This window comes from Girardinichthys multiradiatus, chromosome 8 (genome assembly GCF_021462225.1).
Source record: "Girardinichthys multiradiatus isolate DD_20200921_A chromosome 8, DD_fGirMul_XY1, whole genome shotgun sequence".
NCBI classification, from domain to species: Eukaryota; Metazoa; Chordata; class Actinopteri; order Cyprinodontiformes; family Goodeidae; genus Girardinichthys; species Girardinichthys multiradiatus.
In genome coordinates, this window is record NC_061801.1 from 5,783,061 (window position 1) to 5,795,154 (window position 12,094).

Here is a 12,094-nt window from a genome sequence, read left to right on the forward strand (position 1 = left end):
CACGTACACACACACACACACACACACACACACGCACACACACCATCAGTGACACCTCACAGCTAAATATACTCAAAGTGACAGCAACAGGTGAACGTACTCTTCCACAGACATGCACTTAACTCGGACGCAGGAGGTCACAGGGTGTGTGAATGTGTGTTTGTGTGTGTGTACATCGGTGTGTGTGTTGGGGGGTGCTGGATTGTGGACTACATCAGCTGCTCACTTTGCAGAAAACTCAGATCCAAACGCTGCCCAGCTCGGGCTGCCTCGCTCTCCAAAGCCAGCTGGTCTGGCTTAGCAACTCTGCTTTTATTCACAATTTTTTAATTTCGGTTCATCTTGTTTGATACAAGGGACTGATTGAGCAAACCCACAGCTGGAGCTGCTGGGAATCCTTCCAGGTGAAGACAGACCAGAAAGCACTGGTGAGTGAGCTGATGTCACAGATATTTGCTTGATGGACGTGAGAGGAAGAACATCGGTGCAAACCTCAGAGGAATACTGCAAATTAATGAAGAAAAATCAGAGACAAAACAGGGAGTACTGACCTTAGTGAAAAAAGTTCAGACTAAGAAAACCATTAATTTATGAACTGGGCTGAATGTTGAAAATCAAATGTTTCTCTACTCCATGTTGGTCATGCTACAAACAAACTTTACACAAAAACCTGAACTTCATTTCAGATAGGAGGCAGATACAGAGGTTTCATAATTTTATATTTCTGCATTTGAGCTCAGTTGTTACCTGTTCCACTTTTGTCTCAAATGCAACATAAATACAAAAAGCTTCCCAGCATTTGAACAAATACAGCAACAGGGCATGAAGCCAGTCTTAAAATACCCATCATTTGTGCTTTGTTAGTATGGTGTCCCACAAAATAATACATTTATTTTCTTTGACTCTTAGTATTTTGGTTAAATCAAGACAGACTTAAACTAGAACTAGAACAGAATGCATAAATTAATGTTCAAAATATGGGTTAAAGAACTTTTATTTCAGGAAAAAGGCCTTCTGTAAGAACAGATGTAGTCCAGCGTCATTAGATTCAGGAGCCCTTGCTTGTACAGTTGTTTTAGTTTTATGAATCTCACCTGCTTAGCCGATGGCACAGTCTTATTAGAAAGATGTATCCTCCACTGAGCTTTCATTGCACTGCAGATATTATACATTTATATGGTTTTCCATATTGAAGAGGTTCAAGGTTTGATTTGTGAGGCTTTTAGACTTTATTTCCCTCATTTGTAAAATAAAATAAATTAAACACTTTTTTTCTTCTACAAAATAACATGAGTTATATTATTTCATTCACTTTCAGGCAGCAAAACAAGTTCAACAAATAAACCAAAATAAAGAAAAAAGGGAAACAGATAAAAATGAGAATAAACACATAAAATAAATTTTAAACAAATATATAAACTAAACTACACAAAATGAGAGAAACAAAGTAAAAAGGAATGAAAGAAAATAGCTAAATTTGTCAAATCTGAAAATAATAAATTGGACATATAGGCTTTGTTTTCTCATTTTCTGATGTACCTGCCTGTTCAGTATTTCCAGCATGCTCTGAATACGATGAAAGTTCTGAGAAGATGATGTTGGGTTCACAGATCAGATAATTGTGGAGGTACTGATCTTCCTGAGCACCCATGTTTTCATGATGAACTCAGCTTGATTTGTACTTTTCTGAAGTAATTTATTAGTTTTATTGTAACCCATCAGATTCCAGATTTTTATTTATGACTTAAAAAAATCACCAAAACAAATCAACTGTGTTTGAGAACTCAGGTATAAGAATAAGCGTCCGGGTGCTCTCTGCTGGTCACACCGTGTAACCAGAGACAATTGTGTGACATCATCTATGCTTTATAGCACATAGAGTGCATACATATGACATCTCTGTATGCACCCTATGTGAGCCTGAAAACACCTACGCTGGTAACAGTGTGACCATGAAATGAGCTAAAACAGTCTGAAAGATGAAAGGAGCTGCAGATGCTGGGTTCATCTATGACCTTTTAGTGATTTATTTCGTGATTTCTAGTTGCTCTGCACATGTTAATATTAATTAAAGGCAGGTGTTTGATTTGTGCCTGCTGTTGAATATTAGTGTCGCCTAATGCTATGGTTTGTGCCATATGTGAGTAGTAAAATTTATCTTCTTAAACAAGAACTACTGAAAGATGCCGAAAGTCAAACTTGACAGCTGCAGCAAATGTGCTGCAGCTTTCAATTTTAAATATTTTATAGGTTCTTGAGTTAAAAATTTGCGTTTCACTTATGAAGTAAAATAATGTAAAATCTCTTATAATGTTCAAATTCTTATAGAATAGTTTTATTTATAATATAAACACAGCAATAATGCTTTATCATACGAGAAAAGGTTTTTTTTATGAATTGAGATATGTGGACTAATCCTGTCTAATAAACGACATTAATTTAACATTTAAATTAATTCATTCATCTTGCTTTGAATAAGACTGATGTTTCCTATGGCTTTATTCTCACTCAGCTATATTTAGAATTCAATATAGGATTACAAGTCTATAAATGCATCAATCATTTGTTTACAGCTGCATGGACTGAAAGACCAGTTAATTAAGCCATTGTTACTTTGCCTTGAGCCAAAACATTTTTATTATTAGTTTTACTTATCAGTATTTGGAGCAACTTTCATTTAAGTGTTAGTTTAATAATTAATCATTAGCCATGAAATCAAACCATGAAATCTGGCTTCACCATGTGGCTCATGCATGTTTTGGAAATTAGATTTTCTCATTGGAAGCAAGTCATGAAAAGCAATAACATCAAAAATAAGAAATTATTTTATTTCTCTTGTGAAAATGACCAAATCTTACATTCAAATACAAGCTTTTTTATTTTTGTGTTAAGAACAGACGGACACAAAGTAAAATATGTTTTGGTTTTATTTTTCTAATTTAAAAAGATGAAATCAGGGGCATTGAAACGAAAAAAATGGCCCGTTTTCTCATATTCTTACAACTTTATATCGCTCTCCATGTATGGCAAGGATCAGATTTTTTTTTAACATCAATAAAAATGTGACAAAATTAAATCAAATAAAACAGCTCTTCGATGTCTATACTCATCGGGCTTTTAGATTTTTATATTCTATCTTCTTGATGATCTTCAAGGACCAGACTATTAAGGTACAGAAGAAACAGAGCCTCCTACAGTCAGGGTGTAGAATGTTTGACAGAAAGACGTTCACGTCCACTATACAAGCTCAGGTGTTTTTAAACACTTCTCTCCATAAAGATGGACCAGTTGTTCGATCATGCTTGCTGGTGATTTTGTTTTTATTATTAAAATATAACAGAATCAGAATGTAACAAAATATAACACAAACAAAATATAACAAAAAACAAAACAAACCTCTCTTCTGCTTTAAACGTGGAGAAAAAAGGGGCTTTTATTTAAATTATTTGAATTAAAATGTACTTTTTGTTCAATTAATGGATCCCGATGAAGAAATAAAGCATGAACGGACCGGACCCTTCATGTACGGGTTTTATACGGAGATTAAATATACATAAGGTAGAAAAATATATATTAATTTTAGAAAAGTCGCACTTTCAATTGTGTCCACAAGGGGTCAGTATTGTTTCTGTTCTGCGCTGTCTTTAAACTCCGTGCACTATCATAGTTAGAATACCTGTTGAAAATGTAATTTAAAGCGAAGAAACTACTTTTCCATCGGGTTCCATTTAGTTTATATATTGTTTTTATTGAACTATGCTAATATTGCTTTCTGCCGTTTCCTTTATTCATTTTCCTCATTTGTCTTACTCTGCGCGTGCCTCTGTGTGGGCGCGTGACGATGCTGCATGCCTGACGTCCGTCCAGGTGCTTACTCACTGACAGCCGGGAGGCGCGTGCTCTGCTCCGAGAGGAGAGGAGTCGCTGGATGGACTGAAGTGAACCGCTGGACGGAGACACGCTGCAGCAGGACGTGGCGTGACGAATCATGCGGGACTGAGCGCGAGGTAAGCGGCTGTGTGAGGACAGTCTGGTAAATGTGATGCGGGAGAGGACACGGGATAAGGTCAGGTAGCAAGAACAGTAGAGGTTTCATCCTTTTTTCTGTCCTCTGCGCTTTTAAAACTCCAAACAAAGGATACAAGTGTGTGAAGGAGCTTTAGAACTTTGCCTTCCAAACATGTGTGTCAGCGGCTGCTTCCTATTAAACAGGGAATTGTAGGTAAGAGCTCGGAGCTGAACGAAGTACTTTTTGTACACAGCCGTGGAAGGGTCGAGTTTCCCGCCTTGGACTTGTGAGAATACTTTGGGCATTTTCCTGCCAGAGATTCATTGCACTGTTTGAGGAAAGAGAGCTTCATTTTATTTCTTCAGCGCAGGACAGCTGGAGTAAAGTAAGTGATAGAAAACACCCTTAAAGCCCCTCGAACTTTGTCATGTTACTTTACAACCATAAATGTCAGTGTATTTTATTAGGATTTTATGTGATAGACCAGCAAGTAGTGTGCATAACTATAAGTTAGAAGGAAATGACACATGCATTGCTTTTAACATTATTACAAATAAAAACCTGAGGGGATATTTGCATTTGTATTCAACTCCCATGAGTCAATACTTGCACCCGGACGTCTTTTGGGGGTATGTAGCTCAGGATCAGACTGGATGGAGTATGTGTAAAGATACAGTCTTGCCAACAAATCCTTAAGTAAGATTTAAGCTTTAAACCATATAACTCTGGAGTTTGACTTGGTCATTCTAACACAAGTCCATGCTTTGATTAAAATCTAGCTGAAGAAAAACATCCCTACAGCATGATCCTACCACTCCCATGTTTCACCATGGGTAAGGTGGGGTCAAGCTAATGTGTTGTCATAGTTTTCTGCATGAAAATCTGTGATTGTAACGTGACAAAATGTGAAAAAGTTCCAGGGCTGTGGATATTTTTCCAACTGGATATAACTGCATATTTGTGTTGACCTCCTGAGGGGCTTTGGGACAGTGGTTTACCAATGTTTATCCTCCTTAAACATTGCAAACTAAACCTTTTTTTTTTTAACCCAATAATAGTTTAACTTTTAGTTTTTTATTAAAACTGCCATTTTTGGTTTAGGCCACTGACATGTCATGAGTGATGCAGATCAACAGATGACCCTTCTAGTTTCTGTTGTAACTTAACAGATTCATTGAGGACTTGCCCCAGACCACTTTAAAACATTGCCTAATGGCCTTCTTACACTGTGCGATTTTAACAATCTCATAAGACTTTTCCATAATACTCTATGCGAAGTGGATCTAAGAAACTTTGGCACAAACTCAAGTTTAATGTGTGTACATTGTGCGATGACTGTTTTCTACTAAATCAGTTACAACGTACAGCAATAAACAACGTCATCAGTGTGCGCCATCCATCTATGTCGCCAGAGACAACCACAACAAACACAATTTATGCTGCTATTCTATTGGTGGATTAGTAGACGTAGGTCGTAGCAGCTGTCACATTGTGAGAGTCATTCTAAATATCTGACATTGTCAGATATTTATTGCAGGGCAACTTTGGTCGCAAGACACTAACAACAGTCATCTTTAAGCATGTCTCAGAGTGCTATGTAAGACCACAGATTTAAAGCCATGATAGAAGATTTCTCCACCATTTTCCTACAATCCTCGACTTTCACCTGCGACAGCCCAAAATCACACAGTGTATACCAGCCATACCCTAACTTTCCTATTTTAAAATGCTGCCACTACAAACCTAAATCCAGATTCCAACTAAGATTTGCTGCCATCAAAGATAAAATCTGTTATCACAAAAGAATCATAAAATATCTTTGATTGTGACCTAGAATTTAGTTGATTTAGTACTCCACTGTCATCCATTCGGGAGGTAGAAAACATCCTTAAAGATGTCTCATAAAGAAACTGTCTGCCCTTGCACTTCTTGGGAAGGTTTTAAAATTAATTGGAGTAATGTCCACACCATATTTAAAATAATACCTGGTAGTATACGAAACAAATTCCCTGGCAAATAATATATACAGTACATATACCTTTATATTTGTTTGACAATGAATTTCTTTTGTATGTTATTGGAAGGGATGTTTAAAGCAATAATTTCATTTAAAAATCCATAAATCAATAGATCATGCTATGCTGATACTTTTTCAGCAGGAACTGGAAAGCTGGTGAGAGTTAATAGGAAGATGGATAGAGCTAAATAATGGTCAAATCTAAAAGAAAACCTGTTATTTTCTTCACACTCAAAGACTTTAGGCTAAATACAAGGTTTCCGGCTTCCAGTGGGACATTGACCCTGTCAGGATTCATCCCATATTCATCCTTCTATCCATCGTTTACCTGCTTAAGCAAAGATTTCAAGACCTCCCTCTTCCTAGCGCTCCGCTCCAACTCATCTTTGGGAATCTAGGGCTGTTCACCACCCATGTGACTTAATCTCTTCAGCTACACCTCCCTAGGAAGGCATTCAGAAGCCATCCTAACCAGAAGCCCACACCAGCTTAACTCGCTCCTTTTGACAGGGAGAAGCAGCAACTCTATTCAGAGCTTCTCCTGAATAGCTACACTATCTATCTCCAGTTGTACTGGAACCTGATGACCCTTCCTAAGGATTCTGAAACCCCATACTCCTAAAGTACCACCCACAGGACAGCATGAGGGGTATGGTCACAAGCCTTCTTCAAGTGAAGAAAACACGATATAAACTGGTTGGTCAGAGTTCCATGGACCCCTGAATCTTCTTGCAGGGTAAAGATCTGAACCATGTTGTTTCTTCTGAATCTGAGGTTAAATAGGGTTCTCAATTACTGGCAAAGACTTTACCTTAAGATATAATAGTCTGACAGTCACTTACACAGAGAGAGATATAGGCTGAGCATATGGTTCAGAATCTGTCACACAAAATGACTCAAGAGTTGTTTATTAAAGGGAGTGCCTCACTATACCACACGTCAAGGTTACGTCTGAAATGCATATTTGAGACCTTTAAAGGTCTCCTTTTTTGTTACTTAGTTTGCTTCTGTCTATAAAACTCCACATTTCTTCACACTTTCAAAAACATTGTGCAACCCTATGACTTAGTTTTTTATTAAACACGCTTTAAGCCTTTAGTCAAAGTCATAACCGCTAAACACAAATGAATGAAATAATATCAACATCTATAGACCATAAACATAAGGAAACTGGTGAAAACAGACACACAAAAAACCCATAAGCAGCCTAAGCATCATAACTTCATGAAGACCAAGGAACACAGCAGACAAGTCAGGGAGAAAGTTGTGGAGAAATTTAAAGCAGGTTAGGTTTTAAAAAAATATTCCCAGCTTTCAACATCTCACAGAGCCTGAGGTTCACCTTAGATCAAAGCATGTTAATGTGTTAGATTGGCCCAATCAAAGGCCAGATCTAAATCGTACACGTACGCGTCATCTTCCGCTTCATCTGGAACCAGGTAGCGGGGGCATCAGACTCAGTAGAGACGCCCAGACGTCCTTCTCCCCAGACACCTCCTCCAGCTCCTCTGGGGGGAGCCCAAGGCGTTCCCAGGCCAGCTGAGAGACATAGTCCCTCCTGCGTGTCCTGGGTGTCCCCTGGGCCTCCTCCCGGTGGGACATGCCTGGAACACCTCCCAAGGAAGGCGTCCAGGAGGCATCCGGTATAGATGCCCGGGCCACCTCAACTGTCTCCTCTTGATGTGGAGGAGCAGCAGCTCTACTCCGAGCCCCTCCTGGATGGCCGAGCTCCTCACCCTATCTCTAAGGGAGTGCCCGGCCACCCTACGAAGGAAGCTCATTTCAGCCAATTGTATCCGGGATCTCGTTCTTTCGGTCATGACCCAAAGTTCATGGCCATAGGTGAAGGTAGGAACGTAGACCGACCGGTTAATCGAGAACTTCGCTTTTCGGCTCAGTTCTCTCTTCACCACAACGGACCGGCACAGCGCCCCCATTACTGTGGCAGCCGCACCAATCCGTCTGTCGATCTCCCGCTCCATTCTTCCCTCACTCGTGAACAAGACCCCGAGATACTTAAACTCCTCCACTTGAGGCAGGAACTCCCCTCCAACCTGAAGAGGAGAAGCCACCCTTTTCCGGTCGAGAACCATGGCCTCGTACTTGGAGGAGCTGATCTTCATCCCAGCCGCATCCAGATCTAAATCCAATTGAGAATATGTGGCAAGATTTGAAAAATGTTGTTAACAAAGGCAAATACAACTTAGGTTGAGCTATTTTGCAAAGAGGAATGGGGACCAGTTTCACGCAGCCGATCTGCCAAGCTGGTAAAGACACCCCAAAAAAGTTGCAGCTTTGCTTACTGCTAAGAGTTGTTCTGTGAAAAGTGACTCAGGGGGGCTCAAAATTTTCTGTTATCTTTTATCATTGTGTTTTTTGTATGATGATAAACTGTATAATCTGAGAGCACAGCACATGGTGGTTTTCTTTAAAAAACAATATTCTAGTCTCTCTTTATTGCCTGTTTTATGCTGGTCCACATATTTGGTAGCCTTGGTTTTAACTCCAGGCTGTAGTGATGAGTTTTTTAAATAGAGCGCTTGTTGGAAACAAGCAGATGCTTAGATGCTTCAAAGACAGCACAAATGTTCTTCTTGTATGCACCTCATGCTCCTCACTCCCCAAGGCAGTTCACATCTTCCAGTAAACACTGTAGGCTGCTATCAGAGTGACTCAGACAAAGGAGGGTTTGTGCCAAAGTTACACAACATCCCCACTGGAATTATCACAAGGTTACACAACTATGAAAAGTTGACACCTGCTTTATCTTTTCGATTAGCTGTGAAACTAATTGGTAATATTTTTATTACCCGAGTTAATCTTTGGCCTCATTTTATTTGAGGAAACTTAATACAATACTTGAATAACACAATCATTCAAGGTCCGCTCTTGGCAGTGGCAACATAGGTGTTTGCCTAGGGCGCCAACTGCTCCTGCAACAATAAAAAAAAAAGCCAGTAATAAAAATGACAAAATCAAATAAATTAATTAATAATTGTTTTAAAAAGCTCACAAGTACCAGGCCCATTATTGTTTTATAGTTTGCATCCTCAGAAAGCCAAAAGTTTGATTATTTTAAGTGTTAATGTCAGCAAAATGTGATTCTGCTTAGTTTTTGTTTTGTCAATTAATTTCCTTTATTTGCTCCTTTTGCATAGAAATAAGTCTTCCAGATGATAAAATGAAAACACTATTCCAGTTTTAAACAACTGGAAAAGATAAAACGCTCAAGATGAAGCTTTTCACCTTCTCTCTTATCTTAAATATATTTCACAAAGAAATGTGGCTGTCTGTCACATTCTTAGGTTTCACAGAACAAGATAACAGAACTTAAAATACTAAAATAGTAAAGGACATGGTTTTTTTTTTCCTCTCTGGTTAAATATCCCTGAGAAAATAGTTGCAGATTACATTGTTGGACCGTGTCTGCTCTTGTTTTATGTAGATACTGTAGCTGTTGTGTAACTCTATAAGTGCAGTGCAACATCCTTTATTTAATACATTCATAATCTGAACTAAATCATTTATTTTAAACACATCCAGTAGTTTGTCTGCTGCAGCTGCATGTTCTGCTTGCACTGTTCAGAAACAGGTAAATCTAATCTACATCTGTGCTGGACAGATGCACTGGGGACATTTTTACCACATTTCTCCACACCTGGTTGCGCCATTTTTACTTTACTTTAAAGTTTTCTAAACCTCAATAGCCACAGAAAACTATGTGAACACAGATTCTAATTTTCTTTTATTACAATTTTCCACATAGTTCACCTTCTCCAAAGGACACCATTTTAGAACTTACACCTTTCTATTATTATGCTAAAAGTTGTGAAATAAAATATATTTCATGGTATATTTGCTCAATATTTATCAAGTATTCTAAACATCATAGTAAACCTTTAATACATGCAGCTGTTGTTATTGGATCAATAACTTGTTTTTGTTCCCCGAGACGTTCTCTAAGCCATAAAGCAGCAGCAGTGAGAGAAATACGCATAGAACAGTTTCTATTTTCATGGTATACTAAAATGTTCAAATATACTGAAAAGATGTTTCATACCATCATGAGAATGTGAACTGTGTAAAATTATATACCAGCGACAGTGAGAGGACGTCTGTGGTTATGTGGACTTCTTCATCCCCCACATTTAGCTGTCAGTCAATTGTATACATAGCGAAGGGGAGGGCTTACCCTAAGCTTCTCCTCTTATTAAAAAAATAGAATGTTCGCTTTTATAAACCTAATAATTTGTTTTTTTTTTTTTATTCCCTATAATACCTTACACATTTTTACATGGAAAATTGTATTATAACATCTCCAATTAACTAGAAACTAGCCTAGCCAGTTACATATTTAAGCTTTAAATTTCTTTTTTTTTTTTTCCCAGAGGATAATTCACTGATATTCAAACTAAGTATTTATTTGGACAATTTTAAATAAGATGAGTATTTTAGTTTTTTATTACCTCCACCTTTGAATTTGAGTAAGACCTTGGCAATGTTCTTAGAGAAGCAGTCGTACCTGTATGGAACAGGTATCTAACGTTTTTTCAACCATTTCAGTGCTCATAGAAGGAAAAATGGACAAAATAATCAGAGTTGCATCTTTGACTCTACATGCCTCATAAGTTATATTTTAAACTTGAGGAGGGTACCAAAAGAAAATAGCTTTATTGTGCAGCTCTGGGTCAATTTGCTCCTTTGCACTCGGTCAAACCAGAATATCTGCTATTACTAGCAGATCAGAATCAGAAAAGCTTTATTGCCAAGTACGTTTTTGGACATACAAGGAATTTGTTTTGATGTAGTCGGTGCAATACAATACAAATTAAACAGTATAAACATATCTACAATATAAATATATGTGCACAGTTTTAAGTGAGTGAGAGTAAATATAGAACAGTATTGGGTGCAAGAGCAGTACAACAGTGCAGATGATCAGTGTGCAAGTATGGCAGTGCAAGTAAAGCAGGAGTCCAAGCTGAGCGTTAATGTAACGCATAGAGTTGCAGATAACATTTATTGGAGTAAAAAAAAACACATTTGATGACAGGAGACCTAGTTGAATATAGGAAATTAGTTTATGCTGCTGGTTGTTAAAACGGATGTGAATGTGGGAAAAAAAAGAGGTATGGCAGAGTTGTGAAACGAGCAGCACTTGATTCAGCATCAAGGAGCACTCACCATTCTTCATACAGGAGAGCTTGGTCCCCAAAAACCCACCTGCCACCCCACCTCCAGCTCCAGCGCTCTCACAATCATCCTTCAACCTCAGGCCATCCCAGCTCTTTCCGGATCTCACTTATCTGCTACATCCTGGCAGTGAATAAGAGGACCTGTCCACATGTCTCCAATTAGCTGTTGCTCTGGGCTGTGTGCTTTGTATACACATGTAGGCACAAAAAAACATACTACACACAGACAGGCTAAGAGGTTCGACGTATTGGGAAAGATTGTAAAGAGAGCACTAGTAGTGCAGTGTTTGACAGCTGATTTCCATTTCTCTCTGCGTTTAGTGTTTGCTCTCATTTCTGCCAACCAAAAACCAGCCTTATTATTGTTTGGGGTAAAAAGTTCACGCTTTTATTTTTGGAGTCCTTCTGTTTTACACAGTCTATAAATAGTAGGGAGGTTTGTGGACACGCAGGAGGGAGAGCTGGTTGGAGATTTGCCGTCATCCTGGAAATGATCAAACCCCTCTTGAAATGACACCTTCATGCTGATTTCTGGGATTTAAATCAACCCTCCCTGAACAGCTCACATCTTTGCTCGACCTAACATTCCCTTTTAAACTCCAGCATGCTGAGTATGCGTGTTTGTGAGTGCTACCAATTTAAACTGTGTTTTGGAGCAGTCCTGCAGATAGGTGCTTTGACTCATCCACTAGATATTCCCATAATGCTCAATCGGCAGGTCACTACTTGCTGCAGATGATTGTGATACTATCACAACACAAAGCCTAATCTTTCTTGTGGTGTCGTGACAGAAGGCATCAGTGATGGTTTAAAGTCAGAAACACCCGGTTAATGCATTCTTCCTGCAGAAAACAGGAGGCAGATAACCAACAT

The 12,094-nt window shown here is 38.5% G+C and overlaps 1 protein-coding gene across 2 annotated transcripts in view; it reads left to right on the top strand.

The window, feature by feature from the left end:
* The first annotated feature begins 216 nt into the window (after positions 1–216).
* mef2ca (myocyte enhancer factor 2ca) overlaps positions 217–12,094 on the top strand; it is a 38,022-nt gene continuing 26,144 nt past the window's right edge. The window contains exons 1-2 of one of the 2 annotated variants that reach the window (XM_047372808.1): positions 217–428; positions 3,868–4,007. The gene's annotated coding sequence lies outside the window, so the exon portion shown is untranslated. The remainder of the gene's footprint in view (positions 429–3,867; positions 4,008–12,094) is intronic. The other variant, XM_047372809.1, reaches the window with a different exon arrangement.